This window comes from Bombina bombina, chromosome 8 (assembly GCF_027579735.1).
Source record: "Bombina bombina isolate aBomBom1 chromosome 8, aBomBom1.pri, whole genome shotgun sequence".
NCBI lineage: Eukaryota > Metazoa > Chordata > Amphibia > Anura > Bombinatoridae > Bombina > Bombina bombina.
The window spans coordinates 242,364,961-242,387,141 of record NC_069506.1 but is presented as its reverse complement, the minus strand read 5'-3'; the positions used below and the strand labels follow the sequence as shown (position 1 = coordinate 242,387,141).

At 35.0% G+C, this 22,181-nt stretch overlaps 1 protein-coding gene across 1 annotated transcript in view; it reads right to left on the bottom strand.

The window, feature by feature from the left end:
* LOC128638967 (sialic acid-binding Ig-like lectin 16) overlaps window positions 1-22,181 on the bottom strand; it is a 382,221-nt gene that overhangs the window by 187,500 nt on the left and 172,540 nt on the right.

The following is a 22,181-nucleotide window of genomic DNA, read 5'->3' as shown; positions in this document are numbered from 1 at the left end:
TATTTGCTTATGGTTAATTTGAAGATATTTATTTCCAGATCTTTATAACGCCTGTTATCAATACTTCTTTAATAGAATTGCTTACTATATTGATACATATATATTTTTTTTTAGAAAATAATCAATATATAATAAAATAATTATCTACTTAAACTTATTTGATGCTTATAAATATTTTTGTATTAATGGTTATTTTAATTTTTATAAACATTCAAGATATATAAGCTAGTGCTGGATAGGTTCAAGGTTGGTTCAAGATGATCCTTTTATTAATATATTTCTAATTAAAAATGTATGTACTCCGAGCACTAAGGTGACCTGACAAAATTGTATAATAAATGTACCCTTTTTTCTCGTGGGCATTTTTTGCATATTTATTTTTGTAATTTTATGTATATATATATATATATATATATATATATAAACTGTAGCAAAGAAGCACTCACTGAACGATTCCAACTGTGACAAAAGACTTTAATTCAAACGAGTGACGTTTCGGGACAATAGCAGTCCCTTCCTCTGACAGAGGAAGGGACTGCTATTGTCCCGAAACGTCACTCGTTTGAATTAAAGTCTTTTGTCACAGTTGGAATCGTTCAGTGAGTGCTTCTTTGCTACAGTTTATCTATTATCTTACAGCACCCTGACAAGTTGCATAAGTTGGTGAGAGTGCACTTACACCATCACTTGAAATATATATATATATATATATTTATAAAAAAATCTTAAATTATGTATTTATATTATTTTTAAGATTAAAATTTTATAATGTAAATAATTATTTATGTGTATATATATATATAAATATATATATATATATATATATATATATACAGTATATATATTTTTTTTCATGTATATATTTATATATATATATATATATATATATATATATATATATATATATATATATATATATATATATATATATATATATATAAAAAATAGAAATGGCTGCAGCACTCCAAATAGCATTTTAAAGTTTTATTACAAGCAGTGAAATACAGGCAACGTTTCGGGCCTCTGCCCTTCCTAAAACCAAGTCATACATATACATACATAAATACACACACACATTTTCATGGTTGGTGTATAATATTTTTTTAAAAAAAAATTAAATAGAGAATTAAATTTAATGAAAAAAGAAGAAATCGGCCATTACCAATAGATCCATCGTTAACACATTTATGGGATCCAATAGATTAAAGAAATAATGTATCTTTAGAAATGAATGAACAGGAAAAAAATTCAAGCATGTCAATTTGAGCAGGAAATTTAGAATGGTGTGCTTGTTCAAAATGTATTGTGATGAATACAGAGATTGAATCATTATGTTGTAAAGAACTAAAAAGCATACAACAAATGGATGATTAAATGAATTGTATTTGTGTACATAACTATTTTAATAGATTAAATGATCGTCAATTTTAATTGAGATGCATCGCTACAGTGCTGCTTTTAAAAAAACAAGACTAAGACGTGTTCAAGATCTTTTTGAAAGGTTTTTTTATTATTTATATACTGTAATCTTTTAAATTTTCTTTGCAAATAATTTACAAAAAATTTTTTAATAACATTTTAAAATGAGATCAATGTTTTTTAACTAAGTCTTTCTAATGTAGCTATATTTGATGACAGATAGGAATTTCTTGGTTCCCAAGAATAGTCAAATTCTCCCATAAACAATTTTAAGATCTCTTCCATAATTGGAAAGACATATTCATTAGTTGTTTCTTCATATATTGTTTTAACTTGCCACTTTTTTTTTTCATTTTAGAAAAAAAAAATTGAAACGTAACTGACCAATGGCACCACTAATTTTATTTGATTTTTGAATAGTTGCTTACGGTCTGTTTAAGTTTGAATTATATGCAATTGCTGCTAAATGTGTTCTAGTTATCATTGCGTCCATTTTAAAATGAACATGTTTTGGTAAAAATTTGAGACCCATGCTATGGTATACCTCTATTTGATCAGTATGACTGAAATTTTTTAAATAAATTAAATCTTTTAATAATTGTTTTTCAGAAACCAACAACGATCCATGGATGCTTTCTATTTTCATCTTCAGAAAGATCTTCGTGAAGACATTTATTTATTTTTGTACCAGTTGACCATATATGAGTGTCAGTTACATGAAACAATACTGAATGCCATAATTCTGAAAAAATTAAAATGTCACCTTTACAATAAGCTGAAGAGTACCAGAGATGGTTTATTATAGATGAAATCCATGGTATTAAATCTGAATTTTCTTTTTTTTCTGGACAATGCTAATAATTTTTTTTTTTTTAAGATTTGACATAGTGCCATAAATCAAATTGGTGGGTTATGGATGTGTACTCTTTTTTAATTATTTTTTTAATTGATACATGAAGATCAGTAGCTATGGTCATAATATCAATTTGGTCATTGATAAGATTATTAACACTTCGTCGAAAAGCTTTGGCTTCCATTGCAACTGACAATGTTGCTTCTGATACTTGAATTATATTAAAGTCAATTATTTTTTCTGTATCTTCTTCCATTAAGGTATAAGTACAATACTTAACATTATAACCCGGACTATCACATTATCCATCTCCCATTATTGCTATATGTTTCCATTTAAAAGACTCAATTAAGATTTTTCTTTATTTTTTTACAATTTAAGTCAATAGCTTTTAAAAAAAATTATATTTATAATAAGTAGTTGCAGATAAAAACTGAAAATTAATTAATTAAAAATATTCTTGAATTTTAGAAAAATGATTGCCAGTTAGAATGACTGATGCACAAAGTAATACATTTCCTACAGTAGTTCTACCAATATGTGGTTGATTAGTCCAAATTTTGCTGTTGTGTCCATTTGAGCATTCACCATAAATTGTTAAACATGTTCCAGTAATTGTTTTTGTTATATTTTCGATTTTTGAAAAAAAAAATTTGGAAAATTATATATTTTATTTTTAGAAAAAGCTGGTCAAATACTAAAAATGTTTGTTTTTTAATACATTTTGATACACTAAAATCATCTTCTGAAACAACTGAAAAAGAGTCACTTTCTGGTACATATGTATTGTCTGACAAATCCATTGTTTGTTTTTTTATATAGTTTCTTCTAGAACTAATGAAGTCTCAGATCTATTAATTTCATTTATCATTATAACATCATTATCATTTATTTATTTTTCTAAATGTACATATTTTTGTTTTTGTTTTAATTCTTCATTACTTTCTTCTTTTTTTGTACTACTCATTTCTTTTAATAAATCTTCAATTGGTCCAGTCCAAGTACCAATACAACAGTATTTAATAAAAGATTTTGTTGTTGTAGATTTATTTTTTGCAAATTTATTTTTTGAAATTTTAAGAACTTGAAAATCTTTTTTTGTTTGATCTTCTTTATGTTGATGATCTGTAGACTTAGTTAAAATATATGTATTCTTTTGTTGTGGTCGTGTATTTTGTTTTTCAACTTTCCAGAATTAGAAATTGGAATTTTCCTTGCTAATATTATATTTTCTTTAGCAAATTATTTTTTGTCTATAAATTATTTATGTTTAAAAATAATTTCTGAAGAATAACTGTGATCAAATTTCCAAAATGGAATATTTTTAATTTTGGATTTATCTTCATAAATAATATCACTATCGTATGAATCTTCATTACAAAATTCATTTGATACTAAATTACTAAATAAAGGTAAATTTTGAATTACTGTATCAATATTTTTAAATATGGTTGGTAATGTATTTTTTTTAAAGTCTTCTTACAACCTATTATTTCATAGCAATCATTGGTAAAATGTTCTGAATACATTAGAAAATTTATGCTAGTTTTACATTGCATAATATTATTTATCATTTAGTCTATATTTTCAAAATGTGGACCAGAATTTTCAATCCAGGGGGTCCATCCGATAAAAATCGTCGCCCGCAAAAGCCGGCGACGCCAATAATTGCGCGGGTTTGGTATCCTATATACGGCGTAAGCTAGAAGTTACGCGCGTAGATTTCTGGCGTCGCCCGTAGTTTTTTGGCCCATAGACTGACATACAAAACATGCGCAATTTGCTATCCAATATACGGCGTAAGGACTTACGCGCGCAGATTTTACAAAATCTACTCCATTCTCAGCTCGCCACAAATTGAAGGCGCAGGTACCCTTGCACTGACTTAGAAACCAACGTAACTCTCAGAAGGCCTAACAAATGCATGCCTAACAATATACATAGCAGCAGCTTGTTCACAAATAGTTAACCTCTTAAAAGCATTTATTATTCCTGCCCCTGCAAGTGTGTCAAACCAATCACAAACAGCACAACCTCTCACCTGCAGCCTTAAAACACCTGCAAATGCACACCCTCATTAGCCACCATGTTTCCCTTGCAGTATATTGCATTTAGAGTCAGACAGCGTCGTGGGGCACAAGGGGTGCTTGAACCCCTACAAGCCCCTGTTTTGGATGGTATCCCTGCTGCTGCCCTCCCTGCTCCTCCTGCTGTTGTCCCTGTTCCTGGTGCTCCCCATGCTGCTGTTGCTGCAGCTGCCCATAGGCCAGCAGGGCCTATAAGACAAAGGCATCAGCAGAGGGGAAGAGCACCAAGGGTACACAGGGTTAGGGTCACCCTGTTTGGGATGACAGAAGTGGAGGTCAGGGAAAAATATCGCTTGACATCTGCAAGCCTCATTAACCTATATGAGGTGTTGAAGGATGAAATTGACCCTCAAGCGTATAGGAACCGAGCTCTGACTGGTATGCAGAAGCTGTTGTGTGTTGTACACTTCCTGGCAACTGGCTCATACCAGTCAACAGAGGGGCTTGTGTCTGGCCTAGCGCAGTCTACCTTCTCCAGGATTCTAGGGGAGGTTCTGAATGCTCTAGATAACCAGACACAACGATACATTAATTTCCCCCATACCCCCCAGGAATGGAACCGTCTTAAACAAGGCTTCTATCGACTGGGGGGTATTCCTAATGTCATGGGGGCAATTGATTGCACACATGTGCGTATTGTGGCCCCACATGAGGAGACAATCCTCTATATTAACAGGAAAGGGTTTCACTCATTGAATTGCCAGATGGTCTGCAATACCAATCTGAAATTCTTACATGTGTATGCAGGCTTCCCAGGGAGTGCACATGATTCCTACATCCTGCGCCAGACCTCCTTATTCAATATGTTTGAAAATGGAACACTTTCGGGAGGATGGCTGCTTGGTGAGTACCTTCATTCTGTCTGTATATTTCTAATAAAGGGACACTAAACACATATTGTCATCTCATGTGTCAGATAGAGAATACAATGTTAAACAGCATTACAATTCACTTCTCTTATATCATTTTATTCATTCTTTAAATATATATTTTTTTTAAATTTCTAATTCACATATATGAGCCAATCATATGAGGCTTCTATGTGCAGCCACCAATCAGCAGCTATTGAGCATATCTAATATGCTTGTCATCAAAAGTTATCTATAGAATGGAGAAAATGATCTAATCGAAGTTAATTATCAAGCTGCTAACAATTGCAGGTTCTTATTAAATGTACAGTCTAGTATAAATTGCACTTCCATTATTCAGATAGGCCTTTTAATTTTAAATAACTATCCTGATTACTTCCATTAATGTTTTTATTAAATCTATCTTTTATATGTGATTCATGTTGTGTCCCTTTAAAGCACATGATGTACCTGTAGTAATCCAAACACATATGTTACATGACAGGTGACGCAGGGTACGGCTGCAGACCATGGCTATTAACCCCCTTGGTGCACCCCATTACGGAGCCACAACTCAGGTACCAGGAGGCACACATAAGAACAAGGAATGTCATTGAAAGGAGCTTTGGCCTATTAAAAACCAGGTTCAGGTGTCTGGATGTTACAGGCGGAGCACTACAGTATAACCCCAACAAAGTGTGTTCCATTGTCAATGCTTGCTGTATTCTACACAACATTGCTGTGGACACACGTTTGTTGGGGGACATTGACCCAGAGCAGCAGCAGCAGCTGGTTCCTGTACTTGAGGATGTGGACAGGGGGACACTGAGGGGGAATGAAGTGAGGGATTATGTCATCCGGGAATACTTCACCTGTAAGTTACTTATTCATAAGTACAGTAAACCGTAACATTCACATGTATTATGATGTTTGACAGTACCTCACCAACCATTGCATGTGTATATATCATGTCTTGCAGAATTTAAAACTTTGGATTTCCACTGCATGTAAGTGAAACTACTACATCCCAACCCCCTTCCCTTAAAGGGACACTATACCCAAACATATTGTTTCATGATTAAGGATAGAGAAGATAATTTGTAAAAACCTTATAATTTAAATCAATTACCTATTTTCATTATTTATTTAGATATACTTTAATGAAGACATAGAAATGCACACAGTGAAGAAATCGCAGGAGGCATCTATATACAGCTACTAATCATCAGCTACCAAGCATATCTCGATATGGTTTTCAGCAAAGAATATCAATAGAATGAAGCAACATAAATAATAGAATGAAATTATAATTTCTTTTTGGAATTATCTTCTCCTTCAAAATCATGAAGTAAAAATATTTGCTTTTATGTCCCTTTAACAACCCTAATTACTGTATATTTATAATTTGTTTCATTCATGTTTAGTTCACTATCATTAAGAATGAGGATAATGGATATTTATACCTTATGTTAACACCTTCTTTAAATACATTATTAGTTATATATACCAACGTGTCAATTTATATTGGATGTGAGAAACCTTGATGTACATCTTAGAAGTTAATATTACTATATGTACCGTTGAGACACAACCATGTGATGTTGTTTATTGAGCAGGAATATGTCATAAACATTATAATAATACCTTTTTGGTCCATTTCAACACAGGTATTATTATATGTTTTATCAATATTACTGTACTAAAACACAACTCACATGGATGTGGATGACAATTAGATAGTAAATAACAGAGGACAAGATTTTCAATGAAATAGAATAATATTTTTTTTTTTTTTAGGCCTCTTAGATGAGGGGCCTGGTGTGGGTCTTCTGCCTCTCCTGGGTTGTGTGGATCCAGTAGGAGTGCTGGTCACAGAGGAGATACTTGATGCCATGTCCTGCTGGTGGGTGAAATGCTCCACCAAAGCCCCCAACAGTTGGTTCTGTTCCCTCCATCTTTGGTCACTCTGTATTTGCATGTCCGATATGACTCGCAGCATTTGGTTTTGGTTTTGGACCATAGCTGATACAGATGCTGCCATGTCCCTTTGCAGCTCATTTGATCTCTGTTGCAAACGCTGTTGGCTTCTATGGAACCTGTGTTGTTCCCTCTGCATTCTTTGACACGTTGCCGTTAGAGTCTCACAGGTCAATGTTTGCCTCCTCTGTAGTGAGATATATTCGTCACCCATGGCGGAACTCAATTGATCCATGGGCTCTTCAGCAGCAGGGACAATAGGCACTGTTTCAATTACGTGTTCCTCAGCTGGAGGTGCAGGAACAACAACCTCAGTTGGAGGTGCCGGAACAACAACCTCAGTTGGAGGTGCCGGAACAACAACCTCAGTTGGAGGTGCCGGAACAAAAACAGCAGCTGGAGGTGCAGGAACAACAACCTCAGTTGGAGGTGCCGGAACAAAAACAGCAGCTGGAGGTGCAGGAACAACAACCTCAGTTGGAGGTGCCGGAACAAAAACAGCAGCTGGAGGTGCCGGAACAACAACCTCAGCTGGACGTGCAGGAACAGATATCTCAGCTGGAGGTGCAGCCACAGGAATATGAGCTGGAGGTGCAGGGCGATGGATTACAGTTGGTGGAGCCCTTCCAACTGATGATGATGGTCCAGATGTCGGGATGGACCGATAGTCCCAATGGCCGCTGGTGTGCATCCACTCAGCCTGCTGGTATACTCCTGTAGTGCCATGATATTCTTGGGGGGGGTAAATACATCTACCCTTCGGGGCTGGCGGGGCTCCCCCTCCAAGCCAAAGGAATATTCCTCGTGCCAGGGCTCCTGCCAAGTATCCTCCTCTAATGCAGGCGGCATGATATGTGGATTCTCTATTGAGGCAGTCCAAGCCATGTCATGCCTGGCATACTCCTGCTGTATTATCTGTACCGGTGGTTGAGGTGGACATATAGTTTGAACCGGTGTTGGGGGATTCATGGGCGTAGGCACCCTGGTGACTGGAGGTTCTGTGGAGGAGTCAAATGATGAGAGGGATTAGTACAGTCAGATATCTATCCATGTGGGCATACAATTTACATGCTAGGGCCTATCCACATTCTCATGTCAAACTCTATAACATGCATGTGCACATTGAGATTTGTGATATGAGGGTTTGTAATATGCAAATTATACATGTATGTGTTTCATACAATAGTTCTGTGTACATGTCAGTGATGGAGAAAATGTGTTCTTTAAGTGACACTATGGTTGTGATGACTATGGTGTCCATTTACTGAAAGGTCTACATGTGGCTTGTGGCCTGTGTTACTCTGAGACATGTTAGTATTTCACTATTCTACCTCATATCATGATTTTCAATGTGTTAAGTAGCATTAAATGGACATGCAAACCATATTTATTATTTCATGATTCAGCTAGCCAAGCATGGAATTTAAAAAAACTTGTAATTTACTTCCAGTAGCTAATATGCTTCATTATCTTGATATTCTTAGCTGAAATGCATTTCTAGATAGGCTCAGAAGCTGCTGATTGGTGGCTGTACATCAATGCCTCGTGTGATTGCCTCACCCATGTGCATTGATATTTAATAAACTAAGATTATCAAAATAATAATTAAAAATAGATAATGGAAGTAAATTTTGATGTTGTTTAAAACTGTATTCTCTATCTGAATAATGAAATAAATTCTTTGTGTTTCATGTCCCTTTAATGTGAAATCTCATTGTATATTTAGTTGTTAGTAATCAAAATACCATGATCCTCATTGTGTACATGAATGTGTGACAATATAGGATGTTATAACTCAAATACATATAATACTAGTGTGTGGGATGTTACTCACCAGCATGCTGTGCTGATGTTGCAGTCCCTGAGTCACGAGCCCCTGGAAGTCCACGGACTGCTGTGAGGCTCAGGGACCTACGAATGAGCTCCTGCCACTCATTGTATTCGGCCTCATAGTGAGGCCCACCTCCTGTTGCCCTCTGGGAGATTGCTTCCTGGCCCATCCTCTCCTTGACTCTCCTCTTGCAATCATTCCACCTCTTCTTTAGGCCGTCCACATTCCTCCTCTGTTGGGACACACCATTGACGGCCTCCACCACCTTCTGCCAAGCATCTTTACGCCTACGGGCAACTCCTTTGCCCTTCTCTTGTCCAAAGAGGGCATTATGGTTCTCCAGGACAGCCTGGACTAGAGCGAGGTTTTCGGCAAAACTGAAATTCGGACACCTCATACGCTCCTCGTCCTGGGCTGCCTGGCTCCCTCCCTGGGATGTCCCTGGTGTGGGTTCCTCCCTATCCTCTCCCTCCTCCCCCCTTCTATCCCCATGTGCACCCTCTATCCCTCTTCTCAGTGTGCCTGGCCTTGGGGCAACCCCACTCCCATCCTCCCTTCTGGCTCTCCCTCTCCCCACTCCGCTCACTCCCTGACGGGGACCCTGCTGCTCCTCCTGTACATAATCCTCTCCCTGCGACTCCCCTTCCCTCCTCCCCCAGCCCTATCTCTCCCTGACATCCTCACACTACACACACTCACACACTCACACTCACTCCCACTTCAATCACACACAATCACAACCAGACACTCAGCCTTTCAAACTGTAAAAGATAAATAAAAAGTGTTGGGTGTTATCAAAAAAAAGTGTTGTGTATTTTGTATATGTGTGTATGCAAAATGTGTGCAATATGAAAAAAAGTGTAAGTAAATGTACTGGCTTAACAATCCAACAATCCGACCTAACTAACTTGATGAAATGCTCCTTTCTCACTACTCTTACCACTAATCTCTATACTCGCTGTAGTGTGCTGTAGCTCCAAGAACCAACCAAACACACTAAAGAAATGGCGGCTGCGCAGGTGTTTAAGTATGATTTTTGAATCTCATCATTACGTGGCGCATCTCTTAGAACTGGCGTTATTTTTTACGAGTCGTAGGCTAATTTGCATAAAACTACACTTTATTGAGACTTTACGTGAACAAAATACAGGCGCAAGTACTTGCGACGACTAAAAGGTGTATTTGCGCACATTTTGCCTGCTCGTCGGTTTTTCTGACTTACGCCAGTTTAGCATCTGACGGCGGTGAATATTGGATAGCTCGAGTTGCGAGCTGAAACTGCGGGCGACGCGGGTTACCTCGCTTGCGCCGAAAACTACGATCTATATCGGATCGCGCCCCATTTTTTTATTCTACTTGGTGATCTTTGAAAGCATTGTAGTATAATTTTCCCAGAGTTTTTCTTTTTTATTTGTTTAGAGTTGCATCCCTGCACAATACACTTAGCCATCTAAAAAACATATTAATAATTTAATGTTAATAAAAAATAAAATACATTTATTGTATTTAACTATACATTTTATGACAATTATTTAATACAATAAATCTAAAAATATAAGTATATAAACAATAAATTTAAAAAAGTACAATTATTATCAAATTAAATTATATTTAATTTATAAATAATTTAATAATAAAAATATTTTTTTATAATATTTTTAACATTGTATTCATTATAATTAAATTTATTTAAAAAAAATATAAAAATATTTTTTAAATAAAATGATATCTCATAATGCACTTACACACACACAAACTCTTAAATAACTCACATAAACATGCATACATTATTAGACAATACATACTTTTTTAACAAAAATATATAAAAAAAATACCTTTTTTTTGGTTAATAATTTTTTGATATTTGAAAATAAATTCTCAAGATCTGAATTTGCTGTAAACAAACAAATTACAAATATTTAAAATTAAATATTACAAATAATTTAACAAATTAAACATACATTTAAAATTATTATTTCAACTTCACAGAAAATATTTACTAATATGTGTACATAAAAAGTTAAATTTTCTAATATCATTTATAGAGGTTTTAATTAAAAAATAATAATAAATTCAGTTTATTTTAATTTGGTTCATGTATTAAATCCTTTTATAAAATTAATTGAAAACAAATAATGAAAAAATAATAAGAAACAATATATATTAAAAAAATAAACAAATATGAGCATATATAAACATTATTTTTTATAAATGATATAAAAATAATGAATAAAATATTAAAGTAGATGTTTAGAAATCTCAAAAAAACAAATGGTAAAATAAAACATTAAAATTTGAAAGAGGACTAAAGAAGATTGTTCTAAAATTCAAGTAGAAACGAGTAATTGTCAGGGTGCCAGAAATCAGACTGAGACTAGAAGTTCAAAAACTAATCACACCTTTATTAATAACAAAAAATAATAAAAAGTCCACAAGTCAAATAAAAAGCCAAGAGTCAAAGCCAGAGCTGGTAGTCAGACGAACCAAGTCAGCAGCCAAAGTGAGTAGTGAGACGAGCGGGAATCAGGAACAAGGAGAACAGCAGAGTCATGAACAAGCCAGGGATCAGGAACCAGAAGGGACGTCAGACTATCCAGGTAATACACAGGAACTGGAACACAGGAACTCACAAACAGGTCTGAGACAACGCAAGGGCAAAGCATACTGAACAGAGGCCCATTAAATAATATGTGATGACATCACAATTCTGAGACTGCAACCTGTCTCACACGGATGATGTTCAACAGTCTGATCATAAGAGGGCATGCAGGAACTGAGTAGCATCACACACTCTGTACTAGATTCAGTAAGAGAGGTGAGTAAAATGGCTGCCAGAAGCACATGGAAAACAAAGCTTGGAAAAAACAATGACAGTAATGACTAAAAGAAGCTTTTAATTAATTTATTCCTTAGAGACATGTTATTAAATATTAAAGAAAAGGTGCGTATAATTATGACCATTATTTTTTTATTGATTTGATTAAAAAATATATCTATTTTTTTTTTACTATATAAAAAATGAGACAAAAACAAATATAAATGAAGAGAAAACAATTAATTAATTTTATATATATATATATATATATATATATATATGTGTGTGTGTGTGTGTTTTTTTGTATAGCGCACATACAGATTCTGCAGCGCTATAAACATAGGCAGTATACAAGGTAACATTTATAAAGGGGACAAATGAGTAGAGGGCCCTGCTGTTGCACTATTATAAATGTCTATTATGAGGGTTATCTACAAACAGCTGGTCTACTAGGATTACATGATAGCAATGGAGTTAGCAAAGTTTAGTTTAGGTTTTATTCGTCCCTGAATAGTACAGTTTTTAGGGAGAGTTTGAAAGTTTTCAAAGATAGATGAGAGTCTTGTGGAGTGAGGCAAAGAGTTCAACAAGATAGGAGCAAGTCTGAAGAAGTATTGTAAATGGGAATGTGAGGAGGTAACAAGAGAGGAGGATAGTAGGAGATTGTGGGAAGAATAAAGGTGTAGGGAGAGTATATTGAGACAAGGTCTGAGATTATGGGGGGAGCAATGCAATTGTGGGCTTTGTGTTTCAGAGTGCGAATTTTGTGTTTAATCCTGGAGGCAAGAGGAAGCCTTCATCTCATGTCTGTTTCAGTGAATGGATTGGCAGAGAGGTGTAGCAAATGAAGATTGACATGTAAGGTTGATGATATACTTTATTAATATATAATTTTTAGAAATTATATATACTGTATATACAGTATATATATATATATATATATATATATATATATATATATACAGATAATATATATATATATATATATATATATATAAACTTTACATATATACAAATTGACAGTATATATATACAGTATATACATTTTTTTTTTAATTGCTTTTTTAAACAAATCTTTTAACAATATTTGTTTTGAAATCAATGGGGCAGCTAGAGAGAAATAACAGATGAGAACTGGTGCTCCTGATTCTTCTGGACTATGTAACAAAATATGGAGCCGTAGCAATATCAGTGTGTTTATGTCACCGTCTGTAAAGATCTTATGCTGGTGCCGGCGGCAGTTTGTGGCCGGTGTGGGTGGCTCATCAGCAGAGGTGGTAGGGAAGTAGATGGAGTTGTATTGCCCTACTACAAAAAAAAAAAAGGAAGGTATGGGGCGGCTGCAAAGGAAATGGGGAGGGAGAAGGATTTTCCTACTACAAAAAAATGAAACAAACAAAAGGACAGAGAGGGATGGGGAACCTAAACAACAGAAAAGGGGTTTGGTATGGGGGAAAAAACTTTCACAGGAAGGGGGGGAGGTGGTGGAACCACTATAATGCAAAAAAAGTTAAAAAAAAAGTTTAAATGTACTTGCAGACAGCTGCCAGTACCTAAACTGGAGGCATATGAGAGGGGGTAGAGTAAAAGAGGTGTTTGATCGGGGGATCAAAGACAGAGGGATATGGACAGGGACACATAAAATAGGGACAGATGGAGGAAAAGGGACAGAAGGATAGGGACAGGGATAGGGGAAAGGGATAAGGAAAGAGGGATAGAGGAACAGGGACAGAGGGATAGGGATTGAGGGACAGAGGAATAGGGTAAAGGATAGAGAGATAGATGAATAGGGACAGAGGGATACAGATAGAGGAATAGGAATTGAGGGATAGGGACATGGATAGAGGGATAGATGGACAGTATATATATATATATATATATATATATATATAATAACTCATTGTGTAGTTCATTAACAAATCTAGACAGGCCAGAAGGCTTGTTTTTACCACAGAAAACCTCTGGAATACACCCAGCAGTGATTCAAACTTTCTCCCAGCTGATGAGTAGCAACAACTACCAAACAGTCTGTCCTCAGATAGTTATGAATCAGTGATCTAACCCTAGTTAAGTTTATAAGCTGTGTGAACAGTGATACTTTGGCATTAAGGGAATCTGCTGAAAAGCAGAATTGAAGTAAAAAGGTGTGTCATTGTGAACCTAATTTGCATATCTTACCCAGAGTCCTTTGCTGCATTGGAAACAATGTATTCCAGAGGTTTTCTGTGGTAGAAACAAGCCTTCTGGCCTGTCTTTTGCATCATCTTTAGAAGGGGCTTCCTTCTGGGACAACTGTTCTAAGTTAAACCTGTCCTGTGAAACCGCTGTATGGTCTTGCCCACCGTCCTGCAGCTCAGTTTCAGGGTCTTGGCAATCTTCTTATAGCCTAGGCCATCTTTATGTAGAGCAACAATTCTTTTTTTCAGATCCTCAGAAAGTTCTTTGCCATGAGGTGCCATGTTGAACTTCCAGTGACCAGTATGAGAGAGTGTTAGAGCGATAACACCAAATTTAACACACCTGCTCCCCATTCACACCTGAGACCTTGTAACACTAACGAGTCACATGACACTGGGGAGGAAAAATGGGCCCAATGTAGACATTTCCACTTAGGAGTGTACTCACTTTTGTTGCCAACGGTTTAGACGGTTTAGACATTAATGGCTGTGTGTTGAGTTATTTTGAGGGGACAGCAAATTTACACTTTTATACAGGCTGTAAACTCACTACTTTACATTGTAAGAAAGTGTAATTTCTTCTGTGTTGTCACATGAAAAGATATAATAAAATATTTACAAAAACTGTGAGGGGTGTACTCACTTTTGTCAGATACTGTATATATATATATATATATATATATATATATATATATATATATATATATATATATATGCACACATACAGTATAAATATATATAAATAAAGTATATATTTATATGTATATATTTATACTGTATATAAACACGGTATATGTATGTGTGTATGTATATATATATATATATATATATATATATATTATATATATACAGTATATATATATATATATATATATATATATATATATATATATATATATATATATATATATATATGTATATATCTTTATATACATACAGTGTAGGGACAGGGATAGTGGGACAGAGGAATAGGATAAAGGATAGAGGAATAGGGATAGAGGAATAGGAATTGAGGGATAGGGACATGGATAGAGGAATAGATGGAAAGTATATATATATATATATATATACTGTGTATATATATATATATATATATACAATATTTATTTATATATGTATATAAATATATGTATATATATATATATATATATATACACACTGTATACATATATACACACACATGGTATCTGTGGATATATAGATATAGGTTGTAAATGTGTACTTTCCTATTGCTGTTGAAATCGATGTCCAAAAACTCAAAACTCAAAGTGGGAGGGACTCACCAACTCATAACTGCCGCTGCAAACTCCGGAGCAGAACATCCGCCGGCCCCTCACCTCCGTGCTGTCCGGTCCTGAGGATGTGGGTTATTGCGTCTTGCAAGTACTTCACTGATCCTTATACGATCCTCCAGTGCTTAGTTCCAGCACAAACCGCTACCGTTCCCTTCAATCCCTTCTCAGACGTCCTTAGAGGAAGGGGGCGGGGTCCGCGTAGACATCCTAAGCTTACTAGCTTTCCATTGGAGGCTTTCCGGTCCTGGTTGTAGCTTGGTTGAGCCCGCCTTGCAGTGTTTCTACAGGGAACTAAGAGAAGTAGTCTCCTGTAGTGATGGGAAGTTTGGTTCTTCTGGGTGAATCGGTTCATTTCAGACGGTTCGATTAACTGAACCGGTTCATGAACCGATTCACCAGTTCACCTACTGAACATGAGGTAGAGGCTCTACCTCATGTTCAGTAGGTGAACTGTAGAGCCGCAGATTTGCAGATCTGTTTCAATAGCCTGAATTCATTCACAATGGCAGCAGGCTCCAGCAAGAGGTTATGGCAGCTGGTGACACGGGGTGGTGTATTTCTGCTTACAAGGTGCCCCTTTTGGCTGTGCTTTAGTCAGCTCATGTTGTATGCAGAACGGGCCGAGGCAAAGAGTTGAAGTAGTGCAGCATCACAACTATCGAGAGGGGGAACTGCATATTATAACTTGCACACTCTTATCCATAATGTCACTTCTCAGGGTCCACGTATCCTAAAAGTTTATTCTGACTCATAACTTAAATTTATGTTTTTATGCAAATATCGTTACCTGGTTCATAAAGTTTGTTTTAATCTGCAATATTATACTGTGTGTTCTATAAATTTGTTAGTATATGGGCTAATATGAGAAATATGGGTTGTGGGAAATAGAATTTGTAGCTGTTGCTCAGTAAAAGTTAGCTTAGATATAGAGGAAGAACAACAAATTATATATATATATATATATATATATATATATATATATATATATATATATATATATATATATATAAACAAACATGGGATGCTGAATGGGTTAATGTAAGTTGCAGTTAGGGGGTAAATGCAGGGGTCTGTTGAGAACTGCTGTGAGTGTGACCTGATATTTGAATCAGTGTACTGTTATCTAAATGATTCATTGCAAAGGAGTTACTATAGTTAACAGTACACTGAGTCGTTTGCAAACAGTTCACTTCTTTTGAATCAGTGAACTGTTAACAGACTGATTCATTGCAAACGAGTTAGCTAACAGTACACTGATTCAACAACACTGGTAATATGATCCTAGAGTGAGATTCTGCTGTGTGATTCATTGCAAAGGAGGAGTTAGCAGAAGCAGAACTCACTCTAGGATCGTATTACCAGTGCTGCTGCAGACTCAGGAAGTGAACTGTTTGCAAACGAATCAGTTCAGTCTGGTGAACTGATTCATACAGTTCACTGAAAAGAACCAGTTCAAATGAACGATTCGTTCATGAACTGGACATCACTAGTCTCCTCAAGACTGTGCTTGCTCGCTGTTAGGTCAATGTTCAATCATAAAAAGAAAAAGAGTAGCGGAGCACCAGTCTGCATATAGTAAAAAAAGTTCTTTATTGTAACTTGTAAAATTCAAATTCAAAACAACAGGGCGCCATTCTCCTGATAGGAGTCAGCTCCTACAGCTGTAGGAGCTGACTCCTATCAGGAGAATGGCACCCTGTTCGCCATTCTCCTGATAGGAGTCAGCTCCTACAGCTGTAGGAGCTGACTCCTATCAGGAGAATGGCACCCTGTTGTTTTGAATTTGAATTTTACAAGTTACAATAAAGAACTTTGTTTTACTATATACAGGCTGGTGCTCCGCTACTCTTTCTTTTTGTGATATATAGATATACACACATGGTATAGATAGATATATAGATAGATATATAGATATATAGATAGATATACACACATGGTATAGATAGATATACACACATGAGATAGATACACACACATGGTATAGATAGATATACACACATGGTATAGATAGATACACACACATGGTATAGATAGATACACACACATGAGATAGATAGATATACACACATGAGATAGATAGATAGATAGATAGATAGATGGATAGATATAGATAGAGATATACATACACGGTGAGTATATATATATATATATATATATATATATATAGAGAGAGAGAGAGAGATACATACATACATACACAGTATATATATATATATATGTGTGTGTAAAACAAAAAAATAAATATAGGGAGAGAGTAAATTTCACAATTGGATAATTATCACTGATGTGAAAGAAAAAAGCTGTTTAGCGTACTTTTAAACGCTTTGCAGCAGCGGTGCATACCCTATAATAATAATATAACAAACTATCGGGCATAAAGAAGAGAAATATACTAAAGTTTATTTATAAAGTTAGGGATTTCAGCACTCTTTTAATTGTGCAGCAGTTCACCAGGGGGAGAAATGCACTCACCACATATAATTAAGGAACGGCAGTCAAAACATTGCTATAATACAGAGACATTTATTAAAGTCAGATAGTAAATGTTGGATAATTAAGTGATGCATCACTACATAATAAAAACGTACCTATGCAAGTATTTCTGTTATGTAACAAAATAATGTATGATGGGCATTAACCCCCTAACAATACACTAAATATTGCAACATAAATGTAGCCCCATGGACCTGGGTTGTTACAAAGATAAGAAGACTTATATTGTTGTACATTATTTATTATCATACATTATTTTGTTACATAACAGAAATACTTGCATAGGTACGTTTTTATTATGTAGTGATGCATCACTTAATTATCCAACATTTACTATCTGACTTTAATAAATGTCTCTGTATTATAGCAATGTTTTTACTGCCGTTCCTTAATTATATTGGTGAGTGCATTTCTCCCCATGGTGAAGTGCTGCACAATTAAAAGAGTGCTGAAATCCCTAACTTTATAAATAAACTTTAGTATATCTCTTCTTTATGCCCAACAGTTATATATATATATACACACACATATAAATTTAAAGTGTAGGGACTGGGATAGAAGGATAGGGGCAGAGGGATAGAGACAGTGGGACTGGGGGATAGAGGGACAGATGAATAGGGTAAATGATAGAGGGATAGGGGAATAGGGACAGAGTGATAGGTATAGAGGAAGAGGAATAGGAATTGAGGGATAGGGACAAGGGTAGAGGGATAGTATATATATATATATATATATATATATATATATATATATATATATATATATATATATATATATATATATACACATACTGTCCTGTTTTTAATTTTGAAAAGAAAATAAAGGAACTTTGTTTTACTGAAGATTGTGCTGAATGAATACTTATTTTTTTCGTTTTATATATATTTATATAGATACATACATACACAGCATATATATGTATATATATATATATATATATATATATATATATAAATATACAGTGTAGGGACAGGGATAGAGGCATAGAGAGATAGGGACAGGGATAGAGGCATAGAGAGTTAGGGACAGGGATAGAGGCATAGAGAGTTAGGGACAGGGATAGAGGCATAGAGAGTTAGGGACAGGGATAGAGGCATAGAGAGTTAGGGACAGGGATAGAGGCATAGAGAGATAGGGACAGGGATAGAGGCATAGAGAGATAGGGACAGGGATAGAGGCATAGAGAGTTAGGGACAAGGATCGAGGCATAGAGAGATAGGGACAGGGATAGAGGGATAGGGGCAGAGGGATAGAGACGGGAACAGGGATAGAGGGACACAGGAAAAGGGTAAAGGATAGAGTGATAGGTATAGAGGAATAGGGACAGAGGGATACAGATAGAAGAATAGGAATTGAGGGATCGGGCAAGGATAGATGGATATTATATATATATATATATATATATATATATATATATATATAACATTTATTGATATATATGTGAGTATATATATATATATATATATATATATATATATATATATATACACACATACACACAAAGTATATGTATATAAATATATATCTATAATGTATATACTGTGTGTATATATATATATATATATATATATATATATATACAGTAAATATATATGTATATACAGTAAATATATATATATATATACAGTATACAGTATATATATATATACACATATATACACACAGTATATTTAAATATATATATATACACAAATTGAATACAATTTATTTCAAATGGTGTATATATAAAAAGAGAGAGCATGAGCTTGTAAGTGAAAATGAACAAGAAAAATAAATGTGGTAAAAAAAAAAATGCAGATAATAATTTGTGTAATAAAGAGCATAAATAAATATTGTGAGGAATAAATATTAAAATGTAGGTCATGATTTTGAGGGTGAAGAACATGCACTTACTGGGCTAACAAATGAAAATGATTTAAAAAAACAAACATGCTGGGAGTCGTTTATGAAACGCCTTCAAACTTACACTTTGTGACTGATTAGAGAAAATTACATCTGTAGGCAATATGGAGGCGAAGTGCAAAAAATAAATAAATATATATATATTTGGGATAATAAAATTACACTTTAAAAATAAAAATAAAACATTTATTGTAATCATAAATTGAGAGGAAGCTAAATTTAGTGTCCAAAACTAACCGATGAAATGTTCTAATGATGCATGACAATCAGGGAAAAAAAATATCCTGCACAAAAAAAGCCAATATAGCAATCGAAGCAAAGTCTCTGGCAATGACCAAATTGCTAAATGAACTGAGCGGACTGCAGAGCGGCAAAACCGCTTCAAGTAAGTGACGTAAAATCAGATCTTCACTTGCAATACAAGTGCGCAACTGCGAGTCGCGCGTGACCGCAGTCCTATCCGGATAGTGTGAACCGATAGGACTGTTGACAATACAAAAAAGGGGGTTTGGAAAAAAGAAAAAGTTCTAGGGCAAATTAAAACAAAAGTATACAAAAAAAATAATCCTATTATATAAAAGGCCAAGTGTGTTTGTTCGAAGCTGTCATGCGCAGTAGAGACAGCACTAGGGATGGGCGAATGTTTCTAAAAATTCGAAATTTAAACAAATTTTGATACATTCGTTCATTCGAATCGAATTTCGAATGTTTATATAACATTCTAACATTCTATTTTAAAATTTTTGTTTTTGAATTTTTCAATAAAATTAAAAAATATTTGTTCGAATAATAGAATGTTTAGCTATGTATTCATTCAATTTCGAAATGTAATATTCGAATTTGAATGTGACATTCGAATTCGAATGTGACATTCAAATTTGAAATAGTATTTCTAGTCTACAACTGTGTTTAATAAATGTAATATTCGAATTCGAATGCTACATTCGAATTCGAATGTCACATTCGAATTTGAAATAGTATTTCTAGTCTAATACTGTGTTTTTAATGTGATATTCGATTCGAATATGATATTCGATTCAAATGTGACATTCGAATTCGAAATAGTATTTCTAGTCTAATACTGTGTTTTATAAATGTAATATTCGAATTTGAATGTGACATTCGATTCAAATGTGATATTCGATTCAAATTTGACATTCGAAATAGTGTTTCTAGTCTATAATTGTGTTATATAAATGTAATATTCAAATTTGAATGTGATATTCGAATGTAACATTCAAATTCAAATGTGACATTCGAATTCGAATGTGACATTCGAAAACTGTAAACAACATTCGAAAATCTAATTTTTAAGAATATTCGTTCTTATCAACATTCTATTATGTAAATCGAATTTGTACAATAACATTCGTTCTAACATTCGAATTCGGATATAAACACATTCGCCCTTCCCTAACTAGGACAAACACACCTGGCCTTACCTTAAAATCCATGCTATTTGCGGCGAAAGTGGTCGTGACCGGGCGGGAGCGTGGCTGGGCGGGAGCATCGGCGGACATGGCAGGGGATGTGGTAGGGCGCGGTCGGCGCGGCAGAGAGGGGAGAGAAATAGAAAGAGAGTGGGAGAGACAAAAAGAGATAGGAAAGAGCTAAAGAGAGGGGGAAGAGCAGAAGAGAGGGGGAAGTGCAGAAGAGAGGGGGGGGAGAGAGCAAAAGAGAGGGGGGGAGAGAACAAAATAGAGGGGAAAGAGCAAAAGAGAGGGAAGAGAGAGAAAAAGAGAGGGGGAGAGAGAGCAAAAGAGAGGGGGAAGAGAGAGCAATAGAGAGGGGGAGAGAGCTCAAAAGAGAGGGGGAGAGAGCGCAAAAGAGAGGGGGAGAGAGAGCAAAAGAGAGGGGGGGGAGAGAGAGCAAAAGAGAGGGGGGGGAGAGAGAGCAAAAGAGAGGTGGAGCGAGAGAGAGCGCAAAAGAGAGGGGGGAGAGAGTGCAAAAGAGAGGGGGAGAGAGCACAAAAGAGGGGGAGAGAGCACAAAAGAGGGGGAGAGAGCACAAAAGAGAGGGGGAGAGAGCACAAAAGAGAGGGGGAGAGAGAGAGCAATGGGTGGGACTGCTGTACTGCAAAAAATGGCCTGTGTGAATGGATTTTAGGACTAGTTACATATATTTAAACAAATGTAATATTTTAACAAAATTAAATAAAAAAGATATGTACATTTAAAAGTTTACTGTCCCTTTAAGAGGCCTCTGTAACAAACTATTCATTGATATATTTTAAAATGGTGTTTTCTGTCCTTTAACCAGTCATGTAATTGGTTAGTAATAATAATTATTGGCAGCAAATACTGGGTGAATGTGTTGTGTTCTTTCTAATAAGGCTCATATGTCCTGGTTTCTGTGACTAAACACAAATCTGAATGGGAGTCTAATAATGAGCATAGTAAGTGTAAAAATCAGTAGCATTGTATAAAACATCTATGTAGTAGAATGTATTGCTCATCATTTGAAAAGCATAAATCATATTGCAAA